The sequence below is a fragment of the Amblyraja radiata genome, chromosome 4 (genome assembly GCF_010909765.2).
Source record: "Amblyraja radiata isolate CabotCenter1 chromosome 4, sAmbRad1.1.pri, whole genome shotgun sequence".
Lineage (NCBI taxonomy): Eukaryota > Metazoa > Chordata > Chondrichthyes > Rajiformes > Rajidae > Amblyraja > Amblyraja radiata.
The window spans coordinates 21,273,492-21,294,383 of NC_045959.1; the positions used below are offsets into that span (position 1 = coordinate 21,273,492).

The 20,892-nt window shown below is 44.7% G+C and overlaps 1 long non-coding RNA gene across 1 annotated transcript; it reads right to left on the bottom strand.

The window, feature by feature from the left end:
• Positions 1–3,998: 3,998 nt before the first annotated feature.
• Positions 3,999–20,632, bottom strand: LOC116971699. The gene is made up of 5 exons (XR_004411566.1): positions 20,617–20,632; positions 17,822–17,829; positions 17,306–17,340; positions 4,100–4,102; positions 3,999–4,011 (listed from the first exon to the last, which is right to left on the bottom strand). It is a non-coding gene; the product is annotated as an uncharacterized LOC116971699 (long non-coding RNA).
• Between the last annotated feature and the right edge of the window lie 260 nt (positions 20,633–20,892).

A 20,892-nucleotide genomic window follows, 5' to 3' on the forward strand; every position in this document is an offset into this window, starting at 1 on the left:
GACCCTCAACATACATAGTGAAGTGAATAAACACCCAAGTGCCGCACACACATTCACACAGAGAGGCCCAGGCCCTTGTTCATTACCTCCCCTTTACTCCCCTCATTCACTCTCCTCTTGACCCTTCTCACAAACAGTGGTGGCTGCTCTGTGTGTATTCGTGCAACTCTGGCACCTTTGTACATCCCAAGAGATGGAGGGAGATTCATCCTGAGAGAGAGGGAACACCTCGACGGCCCATCATTTTGCAACAATGGTAATGAGCGAGTGGTCCCCTTATGGGTGGTAGGAAACATAGTAGCCAGTTGTGCACAGGCAAATACGACAAGAAGATATACAATGATTGATCTTGGTGCTGCAGGTTGTGACATAGATACAGAAAAACAATGAGTAATGGGTGATTGTTAGTAATGATTTGATAAACAAATGGAGAAAACACAATCAATATCCCGCATTCTAATAGATTGAAATCAATGTCACATAATGTTCAATATCTGAGTTGTATATTTTTACTACATCACAAGTGGATGCAAACCAAAGTTGGTAGTAAGTTAATTTTAATATGTGGAATGCATTGGAATTTCTTTAAATGGTGTATCATTTCCAAAGCAAGAAAAAATATTTTTATTTTAAATTTACTTCTTATTAAACCCAAGAGAAACAACTCCCTGCTCCCTACCTGAGATTTTCAATAAGCAGATATTGATAATCACCAGAATACATCAGATTTACAAGATTTGTGCTCCTTTAGCACCTCATCATGTTTCAAATTCACAATGAACGAACCACATCAGGTTAATTTCTGAGGGGTTAGAATTGAAAGGGGCAATGTTATGCCAAATCTGTTTTGTTTCTTGGCCGGCCCACACTTGGGCTGCAGTGTGCAGATCCCCTCTCAAAGTTATGAAAGGGATAAAGGGACATTGACGAAAATACACAAAAAGTTCACAACAGTTATGTAGACTCAGAGGCTCACAGTGCCAAAGTAGTAAGGCTACTCACACCATGGCTGCACAGCTTACAAAGTGTCCATGATTCTAGCAATCAATGAAGGTTTTGGCAGTGACTCCTGATCATCTGGAAATGTGCTGAAATATGACATTCATTGCTAAGGTAACACAATTACACCATGAAGTCTCAGGCTGAAGATCTCATAGTTACCCTGATCATTAGGAAATATGCTGAAATATGACATTCATTGCTAAGGTAACAGAACTACCCCATGAAGTCTTGATAGAGCCATAGAGTGATACAGCACCAAAACAGACAGGCCCATTTGCCTAACAAGTGCACACTCACTGTCAAGCACTGATGTTTGCATTAATCCTATCCTAAGGCGTGTTATTCTTCTCATACTCCCATCAAGCATCTCCAAATTCTACCACTTATTGACACATCAGGGGCAATTTACAGCAGCCAATTAATTTATCAGCTTGTAGCATGGGTGGTGCAGCGGTAGGGTTGCTGCCTTATAACACCATAGACCTGGATCCGGTGCTGTCTGTGTGGAGTTTGCACATTCTCCCTGTGATCACGTGGAATATCTGCGGGTGCTTCCGCTTTCCTCCCACATGCCAAAGACGTGCAGGTTTGTAGGTTAATTGGCTTTTGTAAATTGCCCCTACTGTGCAGGATGCAAGACTGGGGATAACATAGAACAGTGAGGTGATCGTTGGTTGTACACCGGTGAACAGAAGGGTCTGTTTCCGCACTGTATCTCAAAAATAAACGCACATCTTTAAGATGTGGGAGGAAACTAGAGCACCTGGAGGAAACCCAGAATGTGACAGGGAGAACATGCAAACTCCATATAGACAGCACCCAAGAACAGGATTGAACAGGACTCTGCAGTTGTGAGGTGGCAGCAGCACCAACTGTGATCGCAGTGGGCATTGTGATCGCCAGCATGGATGGAGGTTAATCTAAAGCAACATGAAAGTCCTCTGGAGTGCTTTCCCTTCCCCTTTCACCTTCTTCGTTGGCAGTACAACTTCAGATGTCCTAGAGTGCTTTGTAAATGTATCTCCCAGCGAAGCCACATCCGGAGGGGGATCAAACTCTTCAGCCCACCTACTTCATGTCAAGTCAAGTTGAGCTTATTGTTGAATGCACAAATATAATTAATGAAAATCTTGCTTGCGGCAGCATCACAGGCACATGGGCCGATTTGTAGAGGATCTACACTCCATTTGCAATGGCCATTCTAAGCTCCTGGATGCATGTCATGTATTCTCACACTGATCTGTCCACCCTCAGCCTTCCAACACCTCATATTCCATCTAGGTCATCTGTAACCCAATGGTATGACCATTCAATTTTCCATTTTCACGCAACCATTATCTTCTGTGTCTTTCTTCTTTAGATCCACCCCCGATCCTGCCGTATTTGTCCCCTTTTCCATATCATTTCCAAGTCAACCATCATCCATTTTCATCTCCCTCTCCCTGGTTCCATCCATCTAACATCCACACATTTCAACCATTAAATTGCCTTTCCCTGTTTAGTTCTACTATTTTTCCATTACCATCTACCTTAGTTGTCAGATTCCAGATGATAAACTTTGTGTCACTACTTACCACCCTCCAAGGGACCAGCATCCTCACCTCTTCACAACTTGTCTTTTCTTTTCTCTTTGTCTCCTTCCACCTAACACTCACCTGCCTCTATCACCCAACACCACCTCTCCCCCTCCTCCACTTGACTCCATCAGTCCAACTATTACCAACTTTTCAATGCAAGGAAACCAGAGCACCTGGGGGAATCCCACACAGTCACATGAAGTACGTGCAAACTCTCACAGACTGGAGCTGAGATCAAGAGTGTACCCAGGACACGGGAGATGTAAGGCACAGTTCCATTGCCTACACCACTGTGCCATCTCCTCGTATCTAGGTTTCTTTGGAGAGCAGTGTCTACTCAGACTGTGTTCAATCAGGCAGTCATCGTCGAGGTCTGTGACCTCATCAAAACCTACAGTGCAAGCTCACATACCTACGTAACTGACAAAAGGTCCTTGACCTGAAATGTTAAACTATGTTTTCTCTCCACAGATGCCCCCTGCACTGTAGTATTTCCAGCATTTTCTGTTTTTGTTTCAAACTTCCAACATATGCGTGTTTTTGGATCCCCCCACAGTTGGCTGGATGGCTCTCACAATCAAGGCCAAGATCACCTTTATGCCCCTGTCCCACTTAGGAAACCTGAACGGAAACCTCTGGAGACTTTGCGCCCCACCCAAGGTTTCCGTGCGGTTTCCGGAGGTTCCCAGAGGTTTTTGTCAGTCTCCCTACCTGCTTCCACTACCTGCAACCTCCGGCAACCACCTGCAACCTCCGGGAACCGCACGGAAACCTTGGGTGGGGCGCAAAGTCTCCAGAGGTTTCCGTTCAGGTTTCCTAAGTGGGACAGGGGCATTACTCGCTGCCTCGCAATTTCAAGGTCATTCCAGATCCCAGCTGCTGATCCTTACTACATCTCAGGATTTTATTGCTCTCTATTCTATTTCAGAGTTCATTGAGACATGCAAGTCCAGAAGAGGAGACTTCAACTATTTCTCCTACTGGAGCACGCTGATTGAATGCAGGAATTTATGGTCATCGTGAGCTTCCCCAGAATGCTGGCACTTGTAGACAGAGGTCATATGATCATTGGAACTCCCATTTCACAACATATGCATTCATTTGCAGGAAGGGATGCATTCTCTCAATGTCCAGCTGTTGGGAGAGCATCAAAGGTCCTTTCTTGAGGGCAGTGCTGGAAGTTAGCACTAAATGTTCACTCTGAGTCAGTCTGAGCTGTCTCTCATTCTCCAGAGGCCACACTGCCACAGAATGTGGATTTTAGGGAACAAATGTAGTCCCTTGCTCACATCATAGCTCACTCCATTCAGAGCATCAAACATACCAATTGAGCCACGCTACAATAATAACCCCATGAATATCAGAGTAAAGTGGAGACCATCCTGGTCTAATGAAAGTTTGACTTAATGAACCCTGCAGTACTCTGGTGACTCTCCGCAATATCCTCCAGATCAGGGGTACTTACATTGTCTCGGTCAACTATGCATCGCTTCACCTGGCCATCAGAGGAACTTACCTACAGCCTGCCAAGATTGACTGAGGGGAGAACCAGCAACCAAGACTCCAGCAGCATCAGGGTGAATGGAAACAACAGGATTAGCAGCGGAGCTAAATGAAGAAGGGACGATGAAATCCCCGAATGTAGAAACTCCATGCCAAGATTTCTAGAGGCATGGAAATGGCAGAGTTTGTCGTTGGAACTGTTCTCAAGTCCCATAACATTATTTTTTTCCTTCACATTCATTCTCTTTTCTCACCAATAAATAGAGAAGATAGTCACAGTGGAAATGTCAAATACTAGAGGGCATGGCTTTAAGGTGAGATGCGGTAAGTCTATGGAGATTGATGATGCTTTTTTTATATATAAACAGGGGGCAGAGGGTACCTGGAACCAGATGCAAGGGTGAAGTGCTGGAAGCGGATACAATGGTAACATTTAGGAGGCAATTAGGCAAACGGGATTAGTTAAAATTGGCATGGTTGACACGGGCGTTGTGGGTGGAAGGGTACGTTCCTCTGCTGTACTCTTCTATTTCTAATTTATACTGCAATTCAAAAATGAGCTTAGGGGAGTTTAAAATGGACATAATTCATAAACAGATGCCACCATTGGGGTGGCATTGTGGCACAGCGGTAGAGTTGCTGCTTACTGCGCCAGAGTCCTGGGTTTGATCCAGAGTTTGTACATTCTCCCTGCGACCATGCGGTTTTCTCCGTATGCTCCGGTTTCCTGCCACACTCCAAAGACATAGAGGTTTGTAGGTTTATTGGCTTCTGTAAAAATTGTAAATTGTCCTTGGCATGTTGGATAGTGCTAGTGTACAGGGATCAGTCCAACAGGGCCTGTTCCCATGCTGTATCTCTAAACTAAACTAAAATCTTAGTTCATAGACTTGGCTAGACCATATAACAAGAGAGGTTTGAGAACCAGAGTTAACATTTCTGATCCAAGAACCTTCACCAATCTGACAGAAGTCTCAGATGTGAAACATTAGCTCTGAATTTCGTTCCACAAATAAAAAATATAAATTGCTGGTGCTGCCGAACCTGCTTCCAGCAATTTCTATTTTTATTCCAGATTTCCCAGAGTCCACGTTTTTTTTTAGATTTTCACTGCAACTAGCTTTCTCAGAACCACAGATGTAATTGAATGTCCACTTGTCATCACCGTCCAGCATAATAATATGAAAGATATTCTTCATTGCACACTCCACTTTTATCTGTCAAGCCTTATACCTGCTGCAATACAAATGTATCTCTGCGACTGTATGCCTTTATTGCATACATCTTCACCCATTTGTAAACTTATAGTTCCTCATTGAAAGGTCGACATAAGAACACTTCAAACAAGTACGCTCATTGATATTTCGGACCAGAACAATGCAAATACCCAAGGCTATTCAATGGGGTCAGAAGGCTACTTAACAGTCTCCCTTGATTCAATGGAATACTTAGGCAGCAGCTGCAAACACTCAATTGATCAGAACACATGGCCTTGTGGTCACTTATGTTATTGCAGCCAATTCTCCAACACTAGAATACATTTGGTTTTGCATTCTGTTCAACTTTGGGCCTAACCACAGTTTAATAGTCACACTCAAGTGCTTGTACACCTCTGAGGAAAAAAAAGACCAACACTGCAGCTATGCAATGGGGTGCATCAAGAAATACATCTATCTCTACCCTTCTTCAAACAGCAATTAATTTATCAATGATGGTCCTTAAATGGAATGGCAAGAGACCTGTCATGACCTTCGAATGTTTGGCATCCATCAATACCACCACTCAATTGTGACCATCCTTACAATTCCATCTTAATTCACTGCCACTGGCTCTGTCTTCGGGCTTCCACTTGGCATCACTCAGAAGGGATATGGATGGTGTGCAGGCAGATGAGATTAGTTTATCTTGGCATCACGTTCGGCACAGATGCTGTGGACTGTAGGGCCTGGTCTTGTGCTGTACTTTTCTTAGTTCCAATTACAGCACATTTTCAGAACAAACCCTTCCTCTGTAGTAAATTGTTATTGCAAATGTTTGAACCAACTGTTCATTAAGTCCACGAGTTCACTAAGGTTGTAATATAACAAAGACTTCATGCGTTGATTGCTCTCTGGGACCAACTCCATGAAGTAGGCTGGCTAACTCCATGAAGTCTCATGACGCAGTGTTCTAAATTGCCCAAATAAAATGGAGTACATCTGCACCCCTATCTGTACACTCTTCTTTATGGCCTTCACCTATCACCTCACTTCCCTCCCCAAGTGACTCCATCTGCAATCAACCCTTATTTCCCTGGAGCCACCCATTGCTTACCAGCTCCACCCCCACGCCACTTTCTCCTGGCTACTTCCCCTCTTCTCCATCAATCCAAATGAAGGTTTTTAATCTGAAACATTGACTGGTCATTTCCCTCCACAGATGCCGCCTGGCCCACGTACTCCTGCAACAACTTGTTTTTTTTTTCCTCTTGAAACTTCAGTCTCTACTTCAAAATATAATTCAAGATGTTTAGACAGGCTCAGTCCTGAAAACTGCTGCAGACATGAAGGTCTCCATCTCTGAGTGTATAACATGCTACCATTCAACTTTTCTGCCTTCAATTTCAATGGAAGTGCTAGCCAGTTTATTTTACAAGGATTAACACCTTTGTTTAAATAGTGGAAAGTCAGACTGTGTACAAGGGCATTAGCTGTTTCTACGTTAATATTTGAACGCTGTTTTCAGAAGGCCTATATGTTTTCATTCAGGAAAAATAAACCTTCCTTATAATAATCCAGACATTATATCCCTTCTCAGCATTGACAAGCCATCTGTATCCAACACTGATAATTTTCAAAATTGTTCATGAGTTGTGACCATCATTTATAAAGTAAGCATTAACTAGTCTTGGTTTCTGAGCTAGTCTTGAGGACAAGTAAAATGTTATGGTGGAAAGAGATGTAGATCCGATGGACGAATAGGACTTGCAATCCAAAAGCATCTTCTGATGACTCTTAGCCAATGAGCTAATTTTTTAGAAGTGTTGTCACTGTTGGAATGCAGCCTGTACACAGCGTGCTCTAATAAACAACAATCTCCCTGCTGTTGTCTATCTTGAAGTGGAGGAAGAGAACGCTCTTTGGTGTCCAGTACTTTGTAATCCTATATTAAATTACAAAGACTGTGGAGGCCAAGTCAATGCATATATTTAAGTCAGATAGATAGTCTGACCCGAAACGTCACCCTTTCCTTCTCTCCAGAGATGCTGCCTGAATTACTCCTTGTTGTGTCTATCTTCATTTTAAACCAGCATCTGCAGTTCCTTCTTATATATAATAATAATAATAATAATAATAATAATAATAATAATAATAATAATAATAATAATAATAATAATAATAATAATAATAATAATAATAATAAACTTTATTACGGACTCGAGGTCCAGACAAGGGGCAACATTACATAAAAAATGCATTGCATATGAAATATCATAAAATACATATAAAATCTTAATATATCTAATAAAAACATCATAAATTATATATATTTTTAAAACACAATACATGTTAAAAATCCAGATTAAAAGAATGATCAATGTCCTACAACGAGACAACGATACCAGTGTCTCCACAGCTGGGATTCGTAGCGTGTAGTGCTAACCCTTATGTTTGACAAGGCCACAATAATCACATTTTTAGAGTCATTTATCCTGCAAATGAATTTATACATGTGATGTCTTATTAGGAGGAGGCGCTGTCCTGAACGGCTGCCTGTCCTGCAGCTGTCCGTTTTTTTTCCCTTCTTTTTTTATTATTTTTAGTACGTTGAGTGTGTAGTCAGGGGGCCTAATCTTTTTATGTGTGGGGGGTGGGGGGGGGGGAAGGGCGAAACTGCTTTTCGAGTCCCTACCTGGTCGGAGGGGTTGCCTTCCTCCGAGCAGCGCCTTCGACCTTTCCTTGCGGCCTACCAGCGGGTCCTGGAGCGACGTTTCCCTGAGGGGACCTGGCCAGAACATCGGCTTTGGCGGCGGCGCAGAACATCGGCTTTGGCGGCGGTGCAGCGCTGGAGCGCTATTGCGGAGCGGGCGATGCCTTTCCTGGGTCGCCGCGCTGGAACTCCAGTATGCTGGGACCGCAGATGAGAACATCGTGGAGCCGCGGTTCTGTGGAGCGGCCAACTGCGACGCTGAACTTTACATCCCGGAGCCTGGGATCTCTTGCTGAGATCGCCAGTGTGCGGAGCTCCGTTCGGCGCGGTCTGTTGGCTTGGAAGCCGCGGTCTCCGGTGGGAAGGCGGCCGTTCCTGGCACCCCAAGCCGCTGGGGGTTCTCCCGACGCCGGAGCACCATCACCCGGCGAGAACATCGGGCGCCGTGGCGGCGACTGTGGAGGCCTCAATTAGGCCCGACTTTGGGTGGACAAGAGGATGGGGACTGGACTTTGTGCCTTCCCCCACAGTGGGAATCACTGTGGGGGGATGTTTTTGTGTTGAACTTCTTTTTGAATGCTATGTTGTATTTTTATTAGTGTGCTGCAAGGACATCAGAATTTCCCCTGAATAAGGGGATTAATAAAGTTTAATCTAATCTAATCTAATCTAGTTTTAGGATAGCTTCTAAAGTACTGACTCCTGCAGCCACAAACATATTACTGGCACTACACCATCTAGGTTTCCTTAGCAGTGTTCTCATGGCATCGTTATATGCCACCTTTAGTCTCTGCATACTTGTCTTTCCATAGTTCGACCACAGGTGCGCAGTGTAGAGGGGTGTGCAGTATGCTCTAAATAGCGACATCTTCACCACATCTGCACACGCACCAAATTTACGCAAGAGGATATTTGCCTGTACATACAGCATGCGTCGTTGCCTATAAATATCCTCATCATCTGTCATTTGTTCTGTAATAATATGCCCTAGATATTTTACCTTATTACAGACACTAAGATTATTGTCAGACAATTTAAAATCCGGAAATTTTAGACATTTATCCTCTTTGGTTCTACAGATCATAACAGCACTCTTACTAGCATTATATTTAATGTCATGTTCCACACCATACACAGAACATATAGTAAGGAGCTGCAGGAGACCAGCGCTAGATGGACTAAAGACCACAAGATCATCTGCATACATAATATGGTTCACTAAAATATTACCAATCACGCACCCAATGTTACAGGCTTTCAATTGTTTAGACAGATCATCAATATATAGATTAAAAAGGACAGGGGACAAAATTCCCCCTTGTCTAACACCATTGCTAACCCCAAATGGGGCAGAGACCCTATTGCCCCATTTTATTTGCATAGTCTGGTGGGCATACCAGTAGGCCAGAATTCTAACAATGTATTTAGACACCCCTCTTTGACTCATTTTACCAAACACTTTTCTGTGATTAACACGGTCAAAGGCTTTGGAAGCATCAATAAAGCACATAAGGATTGAAGAGTTTTTGCCTCTATATTTGTTTACAATCTCCTTTAGGGCATATAGGTTAGCGCCATGTTTAGCTTTAAAGCCAAACTGGTTATCTGTGGAGTTAACAAACTCATTTATTCTATCCAGCAGAACTCTTTCTAAAATGTTTGACAATATGCTGGCTAAAGCTATGGGCCTGTAATTATTTAGGCTACCTACTTTACCAGCTTTGTCCTTAATGACCGGCACTAACAGGACAGACAACATTGAGTCTGGTAACAAGCCATGAATCATAAAGCCAGTAAAACAAATAGCAAGGAGAGGAGCTATCCTCACACTTGCATACTTAAGATGTTCAGCAGAGATATGATTCTTGATTATTACATGTGACAAGGATTATGGGGAGAAGGCAGGAGAATGCGGTTAGGAGGGAGAGATAGATCAGTCATGATGGCCTAATTCTGCTCCTATCACTTATGACTTTATGACCATACAAAGGAAAATTATCTGATCATTATCGCAAAACTGCTTGTGGGAGCTTGCTCTGCATAAATTAGTTACACTCTAATACAACAATGACAGGACATCATTGGAATTTTATTGGCTTTGAAGCATTTTGGTAGCTGAGAGGTGCATTGGTTTGCAGTGGCTGCCCTAAAGCAATGTCCCAGGTTGTTGGATGCAGACGCAACGGGCACCACCACACCTGTGTCGCCCTGGAAACACGTGCCTTGGTTGCCTGGTAATGACACAGGGCTCCCATTGCATGGCCCCTCCACTTGCATCAGGTTACCCAATGAGTTGGTGCTATGTGGCCTTCTTCCGATTGTGGGAGCGGAGAGTGCGGGCAGCATGAAGGCGGCGCCTGTACTTGGCGCACTGTGTGTGGGGCCGAGGGCTCTGCGGTTCCTTGGAGAGTGAATCCCCACTGTTTTAACCCTCCCTTGATGTCGCGTTTCATCCCACATAGCCTTGCGTTAGACTAGTTAATATTTACACCCCTTACTCTGTTATAGCGGACAAAATTGGCAATAAAGGACATCACCTCCCCTCTCTGTGGTATGTTACACCGAGGGTTAACTGTAATTAGGGACTTCTAAAGGATAGACACAAAATGCTGGAGTAACTCAGCGGAACAGGCAGCATCTCTGGAGAGAAGGAAAGTGTGCCGTTTTGGGTCAATTATCATACATTCTCCCAAAACGGCATGAAGTAATCCATTCAGTTAGACTCGGATTCAGATTAGTTTCTTGGGCAAATGCACCTGGGCACAATGAAATTCCTAACGGGGCTGTTGCACTTGGCGATTTTTTAGGCAACTGCCGGCGATTGTCATAAACGTTACAGATCGCCAAAAAACTGGCGACAACCTACGTCATCCTGGCGACAACCTATGACAGCACCTATGCCAGGAGAAGTCAAGCTACTCTCATTGGCGTCAAACCCACTTTCGCCAAAACATTTTCAACATATTGAAAATTCAGCGGCATCCAGAAAGAAGCTACGACATTTAGCGCGACTGAGGAGACTACTCCCGGTGACCACCGACGAACATGTGGCGACAAACTAGTCACCTATAGTTGCCTAAAAAATCGCCTAAGTGGGACAGGCCCATAATTCACATGAAGCTCGCAGAGTAAACAGCAAACATAGAGTAATGATAAGTACAGCAATAAATACAAAAATTAGTGCAAAATGAAAGAAAAGTAATTCAGATCAGAAATAGGTTCTTTGGCCCATCATGTCCATGCTGGCCAACAAGTATCCATCTATACTTATCCCATTTACTGACATTTAACCTGTTGTTTTCCAATGCATGGTGGTCCAAGTGCTTGATAGATACTTCTTAAATGCTATGAGAGTACCCGCCTCTACCTGCCACTCAAGCAGTGAGTGCAGAGCCTGTGGGTGAAAAAGATTCCTCCTCAGATTCCTGCTAAAGATCTTATCCCTTATCATCTAGTTTGTTCTTGGGGAAAGTTTCCCGTTATGTAATCTATCTATGTTTCTCGTAATTTTGTACAACTAATGACCTCTCTTAACATCCTTTGCGCTTGAAGCCACTCCCAGTGGATGGACTGTGCTGCTGGTGATGTGCCTCTTCCAGACTGGGTTTTATGTCAAATCAAAGTAAGTAAGAAACCGAGTTCTAATTTCCAATTTCCCGGAGCTGTTGTAGTCACATTCCGAAAGTTTGTATTTTAATTTGTTTTGTTTTCTCCTAATTTACAGGCTCTTTCCGCATCCGGTCTCACAGGGCGACATGCTATAATAATTTAAAATGTGACAAAGCTGGAAGGCATTGGATTAACCGACAGTAGAATCGCAGCCCTGACGGTCTCAAGGCTAGTGTGTTGTCCAGGTGGCCATTATCAGGCACTGCTCTGACAGCTCTTTATTGCCCATTACTCTGCGGTGAGGATCTGTCAACCCCAGCACCCTGTGAAACGTGTGTGAGGAGGGAAGCCTGCAGAGCATCACTCCCGGACAGCAAACCTTCCTCTTCACACCTCATTTCCTCAGACCCTCCAGCTCAAGAGAAGGTCGAGAGCTGGGGGGCAGGAATGGAGGTGGGTGATGCCTTGCTCTATTATGACCGCAATTGTCAACCCTCCAGCTAAATCAAACACCCATTCATTATTTCATATCTACCTTGTCCATTGTCATTTTTTAAAAATATATTGCACTATTCTCTTTTTATCTGTTCTTTGTATTTGCACCCACTTCCCATTCAGTAGCATTGGGAGAAGGGGGGTGGGTGAGGGAAGTGGGCAGGTTAGCCTATTTCCTTCGCACCATAGATGCTGCCACACCCGCTGACTACACCCACACCCACACTACCTTCGATTTTCCTGCATCTGCAGTTCCTTCTTAAAGATTAAATCCCAGAGCTCTGCGATGTTGCTGAGCAACATACACATCTTTTTTCTTTATTTCAAACATTTACTTTATTCATAATAATATTCCCAGTCAGTACATTCATATGACTTTCATATGAAGAAAGACTGGATAGACTCGGTTTGTACTCGCTAGAATTTAGAAGATTGAGGGGGGATCTTATAGAAACTTACAAAATTCTTAAGGGGTTGGACAGGCTAGATGCAGGAAGATTGTTCCCGATGTTGGGGAAGTCCAGAACAAGGGGTCACAGTTTAAGGATAAGGGGGAAATCTTTTAGGACCAAGATGAGGAAAACATTTTTCACACAGAGAGTGGTGAATCTCTGGAATTCTCTGCCACAGAACGTAGTTGAGGCCAGTTCATTGGCTATATTTAAGAGGGAGTTAGATGTGGCCCTTGTGGCTAAAGGGATCAGGGGGTATGTGGAGAAGGCAGGTACAGGATACTGTTGGATGATCAGCCATGATCATATTGAATGGCGGTGCTGGCTCGAAGGGCCGAATGGCCTACTCCTGCACCTACTTTCTATGTTTCTATGTTTCTACATGTCTCTTTCTACATTTATTGTACAAGTAGTTCAGCTCTAACTTGATTGTTGTGTTCCTAAGAAACCTTGTGTGTTTCGAACTCACACTAACAAAGTTTTCACCCCCCACCCCCCCTCCACCTAATGCTGGATTTTCAAAAATGAAGATCTTTTTAAAAGTGTTACGTTTACTTTTGATACTGTAAGTTAAAAATGCTAAAAGGCTGTATGTTACATTGTTTAATAGACTGTCATTGCCCAAGTTCCATTAGGAGTGATTTGTCACCAATGGGCATATGCAGTGAAAGTGATGAACAGCATTCTAAAGAGACAAGGGTGTCAGATTACTGTGGGGAGATGACATAGAAACCCAAGACTGTTTTTGTTTCGCAAGGCAGCTTTTTTTTCCGCTTGTCCAAAGTAACCTCCAAAGTGTAGGAAGGAACTGCAGATGCTGGTTTAAACCAGAGATAGATACAAAAAGCTGGAGTAACTCAGCGGGTCAGTCAGCACCTCTGGAGAAAAGAAATTGGTGCTCTTTCAGGTCGAGACCATTCTTCAGAGAAAAGGTCACGACCCAAAACATCACCTATTCCTTTTCTCCAGAGATGCTGTTTGACCCACTGAGTTACTCCAGCTCTTTGTGTCTATCTTCAGTTTCTGCAGTTCTTTCCTACATAAAGCAGTTTGCTTGCTTTGCACCCCATTCTCCATCATCAACATTCACTCTCTCCAACCCACCAGCACATAGTGGCTGCAGTGTGTGTGTACAAAATGTTACTCATCTAGGAGCTAGTCATCTAGGAGCTACTCATTTAGGGGCTTGTGGAGTCAAGGGATATGGGGAGAAGGCAGGCACGGGTTATTGATAGGGGACGATCAGCCATGATCACCATGAATGGCGGTGCTGGCTCAAAGGGCCGAATGGCCTCCTCCTGCGCCTATTTTCTATGTTTCCATGTAGGACAACTAGCCTCACCGCTCAACAGTACATTCAAGGAAAAAGGAAGAAGTTGCCTGGGAACACCACCCCTCCAATTAACACTACACCTGGCTTGCAACTACAGTATAACATCTGACTCATTACTGGGTCAAAATCCTGAAACTCAACAGTATTGTGAGAATACTTTGCAGTGATTACTAAAATGGGTCACTACAACTTTCTTGGTGCAAGTAGGAATGGGCAATAAATATTGGTCTTTCTCATGATACCCTCATTCCAAAAATGTGAATAGAGAAATAAAATAAGTTTACCATATTTAATTTTAGTTTTAGTGATACAGCATGGAAACAGGCTGTTCGTCTCAGTGAATCCAAGCTAACCATCGATTACTTGTACGCTAGTTCTATGTTATCCCACTTTTGCATCATACACACCAGGGACAATTTACAAAGGGCCAATTAACCTATCCACATGAAGAAGGGTCTGAAGAAGGGTTTTGGACCGAAATATTGCCTATTTTCATCGCTCCATAGACGCTGCTGCACCCGCTGAGTTTCTCCAGCCTTTTTGTGTACCTTCGATTTTCTAGCATCTGCAGTTCCTTCTGAAACACAACCTATCCACATGCTTTTGGAATGAGGGAGGAAAACGGAGGTAGAGCCAGCCAGGACTCACCAACGCGAGGCTGGCTGTCTTCGAGCTGCGGCGGCGTTCGGGCAGCGGCATGACTCGGCGCTCCGGTGAGGGTGGACGGCGCGGGGCTGAGACACTCCCGTGTGGGCGGCCCGGCTCCCGGCTGGAAGGCGCTCCTGTGTGGGCGGCCTGGTGCGGGTCTGAGACACTCCCGTGTGGGCGGCCCGGTGCGGGGCTGAGACGCTCCCGTGTGGGCGGCCCGGTGCGGGGCGGAGACGGTGCTCCGGTGGCTGAGGCGGCGTTCTGGCAGCGGCGACCTGAATCTGGGGCTCGGCCGCGGGCCAGTGGACGACATCGTCGGGAGCTCGCAGGTCATAGGCTGGTGCCTGTTTTCTGGAGCTCCCGTGGCAACAGCTGCGTCCGCTGGACTGGAGGGCGGCAGCTTCGACCACCCCCGGGCCGCGGAGCTTGAACCGCGGGACTGACTTACCATCCCCAGGTGGGGTATCGCCTCAGCGCAGAGAGGAGAAGAGGAGGGAAAAGACAGTAACCCTAAGACTTCTGCCTCCATCACAGTGAGGAGGTGCTTGGTGAACACTGTGGTGGATGTGTTTATTGTGTGTTGTTTATTATTACATGTATGGCTGCAGGCAACGACATTTCGTTCAGACCGAAAGGTCTGAATGACAAATAAAGGATTCAATTCAATTCAATCTCACATTTGAAAGCCTCTCACTTGCCAGTTAATAATAATAATAATACATTTTATTTAATGGGCGCCTTTCAGACATCTCAAGGACACCTTACATAGATTAATAGGAATAAAAACATACAATCAGAATATAATATAAGTAATAAAGACATCATAGAGACACAAATTAAAAACAGAATTCAATCCAAAAACAGAAAATCAAAAACACAATGTGAAGAGAGAGCAGCGGCAGCCAAAGCGCGCCAGCGTCCACTCTCCCTTCACGGCAGCCATCTTGGTCACAGACTTACAGGATTACATTAGACAACAAAATCATCCCCCCACAGTGGATAGCACTGTGGGGGAAGGCACAATGTCCAGTCCCCACCCCAAGTTCACCCCAAAGTCAGGCCTATTGAGGCCACCGCAATTGCCTCTACGGAGGCCCGATGTTCCTGGCCGTTCTCACCTGGTGGTCTTGCCCCGGCGTCGGGAGAGTCCTTACGTTGTCTCCTTACGTGCAAACAGACTCTCACGATCGATCTCGGCCAGTTCCTCCTAATGCCTCCAAAACGGCTTTGGCCCAATTTTCAACCTTAACTTCTGGGCCATTCCTATCCTTCCCCATAACTGCTTTAAAAGTTAAAGGATTGTTGGCACATATCCCAAAGTCCTTGCCCATTAACACGTCAATAGTTTTTCTTATCCTGTTCCCCAAAAGGAGGTCTTCCATTGCAACTTCTAATGCACAGTGATTAAGAGAGCTTCATTGGATACATTTAACAAATTCCACCCCATCCTGGCCCTTTATACTATGGGAGATTCAGTCAATGTAAGGGGTGTTAAATTCTCTCACTAATTCTACCCAATTGTTTTTACACCAACCTGCAATCTTCTAACACATCTTCTCCTTTAATTCACACTGACAATTAGGGGGCCATACTGTCCCGTCAAAGTGATATGTTGCACTTCCTTCCAACCTGCCTCTTGCAAAGACACTATCCCCTCGTCTCAATTTCTCCGTCGCGACTGCCTATGCTCCCAAGATGAGGCTTTGTATTCGAGAAATCTGAGATATCCTCATTATTTAGTAAACTTAAATAGAAAATAGGTGCAGGAGTAGGCCCTTTGAGCCTGCACCACCATTCAATATGATCATGGCTGATCATCCAACTCAGTATCCTGTACCTGCCTTCTCTCCATACCCCCTGATACCTGATTACCTGTGTAAAAAATGATTTTCTCATCTCGGTCCTAAAATACTTCCCTCTTATCCTTAAACTGTGAACCCTTGTTCTGGACTTCCCCAACACCGGGAATAATCTTCCTGCATCTAGCCTATCCAACCCCTTAAGAATTTTGTACGTTTCTATAAGGTGAATGAATGAATGAATACGTTTATTGTCATTGCACAATACTGTGCAACGAAATTCCATTACATCTCCTCCGGTTAAAAAAATACAAACACGACAACCATTAACACATATGTACACTTATTAGTAAAAAATAAATAGGTATTTTAAAAGAATTTAAAAGAATTTAAAAGAATTTGGCGGCATTTCTTGGAATTACATTTTGCTTCCCCAGCATTCTCTATAAGATCCCCCCTCAATCTTCTAAATTCTAGCGAGTACAAGCCGAGTCTATCCAGTCTTTCTTCATATGAAAGTCCTGCCATCTCAGGAATCAGTCTGGTGAACCTTCTCTGTACTCCCTCTATGGCAAGAATGTCTTTCCTCACATTAGGAGACCAAAACTGTGCGCAATACTCCAGGTGTGGTCTCACCAAGACCCTGTACAACTGCAATAGAACCTCCCTGCTCTTATACTCAAATCCTTTTGCTATGAATGCTAACATACCATTCACTTTCTTCACTGATACCATTCACTTTCTTCACTGATACCATTCGCTTTCTTCACTGCTTTCCTCAGCCCCATCCAGGGAACACAGCAGCTCTTCCAGGTGAGACAGAGATTCATGTGCACCTCCTTTAATCTCACCTGCTGCATCCAGTGCTCTCAATGTGGCCTCCTGTTCATCAGCGAGACCAAGCATAGACTTGGCCACCGTTTTGCCAAACACTTGTGCCGGTCCCACCATGGCCTATTGGATATCCCTGTTGCTAACCATTTTAACTCTTCTTCCTATTCCCGTACTGAACTCTCTGTCCTAGGTCTCCCATTGCCAGTGTGAGGCCACACACAAACAGGAGGAACACTTTGTATTCCGCTTGGTAGCTTACTACCCAGTGTTATGAACATTGAATTGGTTTTAGGTAACCACAAGCCCCCACCTCTCCATTCTTCCCTAAACCTTTCCCACTTTCCAACCACTCCCTCCCCTCCCCTCCCCTGGGCCCCACCAGGACCTGTTCCTCTTTATATAACCATATAACCATATAACAATTACAGTACGGAAACAGGCCATCTCGACCCTTCTAGTCCATGCCGAACACGTATTCTCCCCTAGTCCCATATACCTGCACTCAGACCATAACCCTCCATTCCTTTCCCGTCCATATAACTATCCAATTTATTTTTAAATGATAAAAACGAACCTGCCTCCACCACCTTCACTGGAAGCTCATTCCACACAGCCACCACTCTCTGAGTAAAGAAGTTCCCCCTCATGTTACCCCTAAACTTCTGTCCCTTAATTCTGAAGTCATGTCCTCTTGTTTGAATCTTCCCTATTCTCAATGGGAAAAGCTTGTCCACGTCAACTCTGTCTATCACTCTCATCATTTTAAAGACCTCTATCAAGTCCCCCCTTAACTTTCTACGCTCCAGAGAATAAAGACCTAACTTATTCAACCTTTCTCTGTAACTTAGTTGCTGAAACCCAGGCAACATTCTAGTAAATCTCCTCTGTGCTCTCTCTATTTAGTTGACATCCTTCCTATAATTAGGCGACCAAAATTGTACACCATACTCCAGAATTGGCCTCACCAATGCCTTGTACAATTTTAACATTACATCCCAACTTCTATACTCAATGCTCTGATTTATAAAGGCCAGCACACCAAAAGCTTTCTTTACCACCCTATCTACATGAGATTCCACTTTCAGGGAACTGTGCACAGTTATTCCCAGATCCCTCTGTTCACCCCTTCCACTTACAATCGTACCTCTAGCTTCACAATTTGTAACTCATCCATCCTTTCGTCTCACACATACTGTTGTTTCATATCAACCTTTGTCCAACCACCTGCCTATCAAAGAAACCCTCACCTGTATCTACCTATTACCTGCCAGGTATGTTCTGCCCTCCTCTCTTCCAGCTTTCATTCCCCCATCCCCCCTTCACAATCAGTCTGAAGAAGGGTCCCAACCTGAAACGTTCTCCAGTGATGCTGCCTGACCAACTGAGTTACTCCAGTACTTTGTGTGTTTTTCCCATCAAAGTGATAATTCCCTTCCTTAGAAAAAGGAAGTTCTACTCACACAGCTGTACTGAACGATCCCCCAAGAATATCCACTCTGAGCACTGTAGCTATGTCCTCCGTTATCAAACAGGGAAACCACTTCTCCTCTCACCTGTATCTTTTTATCACGGCTTGAGTATTCATACCCATGAATATTGAGCTGCAAGTTCTGCCTTATTCTGTGCCATAAATATTTCTGTTCTGGCTTTAATACACTAATCGTCTCCGCCAATTCACAACTCGAGTTCATCCGTTTTATCTGTTAAGCTCTAGCATTGAAACAAGTAGTTAAAACTATCTGTCTTTCCTCACTGTCTAACCATGCACTTGCATATCCTGTCTGCTAATCTTGCTTTCATTGCCTATAGTATATAACCCCCACAACCTCTTATTTATCTGCCTCCTTCCTGCTTAGTGACCCACTCCCCTGCCTACCTAGTTTAAACTCTCTCAAGTAGCACGAGCAAATCTCCCTCCCAGGATATAGGTCCCACTCCAGTTCAGGTGCAACCCACCGGGCTTGAGAATGGAACCTCATGGCCATTTTAGATTACAGTCTGTGTTCCTTGTGAGTAGCTGAGGGAAACTAGTAGGTGGATCAGCAATGAAGCAGAAATTAAAGGATTTTATTATACGGTTATAAGGTCATAAGTGATAGGAGTAGAATTAGGCCATTCGGCCCATCAACTCTGCCATTCAATCGTGGCTGATCGATCTCTCCTTCCTAACCCCATTCTCCTGCCTTCTCCCCATAACTCCTGACACCTGTACCAATCAAGAATCTATCTATGTCTGCCTTACAAATATCCATTGTCTGCCTCCACAGTCGCTGTGGCAAAACAATTCCATCCTCTGACTATAAATACATTCCTGGGTAGATAAAAATGCTGGAGAAACTCAGCGGGTGAGGCAGCATCTATGGAGCGAAGGAAATAGACAACGTTTCTTATAGAAACTTACAAAATTCTTAAGGGGTTGGACAGGCTAGATGCAGGAAGATTGCTCCCGATGTTGGGGAAGTCCAGGACAAGGGGTCACAGCTTAAGGATAAGGGGGAAATCCTTTAAAACCGAGATGAGAAGAACTTTTTTCACACAGAGAGTGGTGAATCTCTGGAACTCTCTGCCACAGAGGGTAGTCGAGGCCAGTTCATTGGCTATATTTAAGAGGGAGTTAGATGTGGCCCTTGTGGCTAAGGGGATCAGAGGGTATGGAGAGAAGGCAGGTACGGGATACTGAGTTGGATGATCAGCCATGATCATATTGAACGGCGGTGCAGGCTCGAAGGGCCGAATGGCCTACTCCTGCACCTAATTTCTATGTTTCTATGTTTCTATGAGACCCTTCTTCACACTGATGTGAGGATGGGGGAGGGGGGGTGGGGGGCGGGAAGAAGAAAGGAAAAGGTGGAGACAGTGGGCTGTGGGAGAGCTGGGAAGGGGAGGAGAAAGTAAGTACTACCTGAAATTAGAGAGGTCAATGTTCATACCGCTAGGGTGCAAACTGCCCAAGTGAACTATGAGGAGTTGCTCCTCCAATTTACGGTGGTCCTCACTCTGGCCATGGAGGAGGCCCAGGACAGAAAGATCGGATTTGGAATGGGGAGTTGAAGTGCTGAGCCACCGGGAGATCAGGTTGGTTATTGCGAACCGAGCGGAGGTGCTGGGCGAAGCAATCGCCAAGCCTACGCTTGGTCTCACCGATGTAGAGCAGCTGACATCTAGAGCAGCGGATGCAATAGATGAGGTTGGAGGAGGTGCAGGTGAACCTCTGCCGCACCTGAAAAGACTGCTTGGGTCCTTGAATGGAGTCAAGGGGGGAGGTGAAGCGACAAGTGTAGCATTTCCTGCGGTTGCAAGGGAAAGTGTCCGGAGTGGGGGGTGGTTCGGGGAGGAAGGGACAAATTGACCAGGGAGTTACGTCAGGAGCGATCTCTGCGGAAAACAGACAGGGGAGGAGATGGGAAGATGTGGCAAGTGGTGGGATCTGTCATATGAGGAAAGATTGGAAGGACTGGGCTTGGATTCACTGGAATTTAGAAGGATGAGGGGGGTCTTATAGAAACATATAAAATTATAGAAGGACTGGCCAAGCTGGATGCAGGAAAACATCAACGGGCATGGTGCCATACAATGCTATGTACGACAGTAATCGCAACTTCTAATGAAGTGTGGATGGCCGTAGGCTTTGACAGCGGCCATCCGCCATTCGACCGCACTCTATCCTACTGGGGGTCCACAGCCCCTTCCTCACCTGGCAAACCAGGTGGGGGAGACGGTTTAGTCGCCGA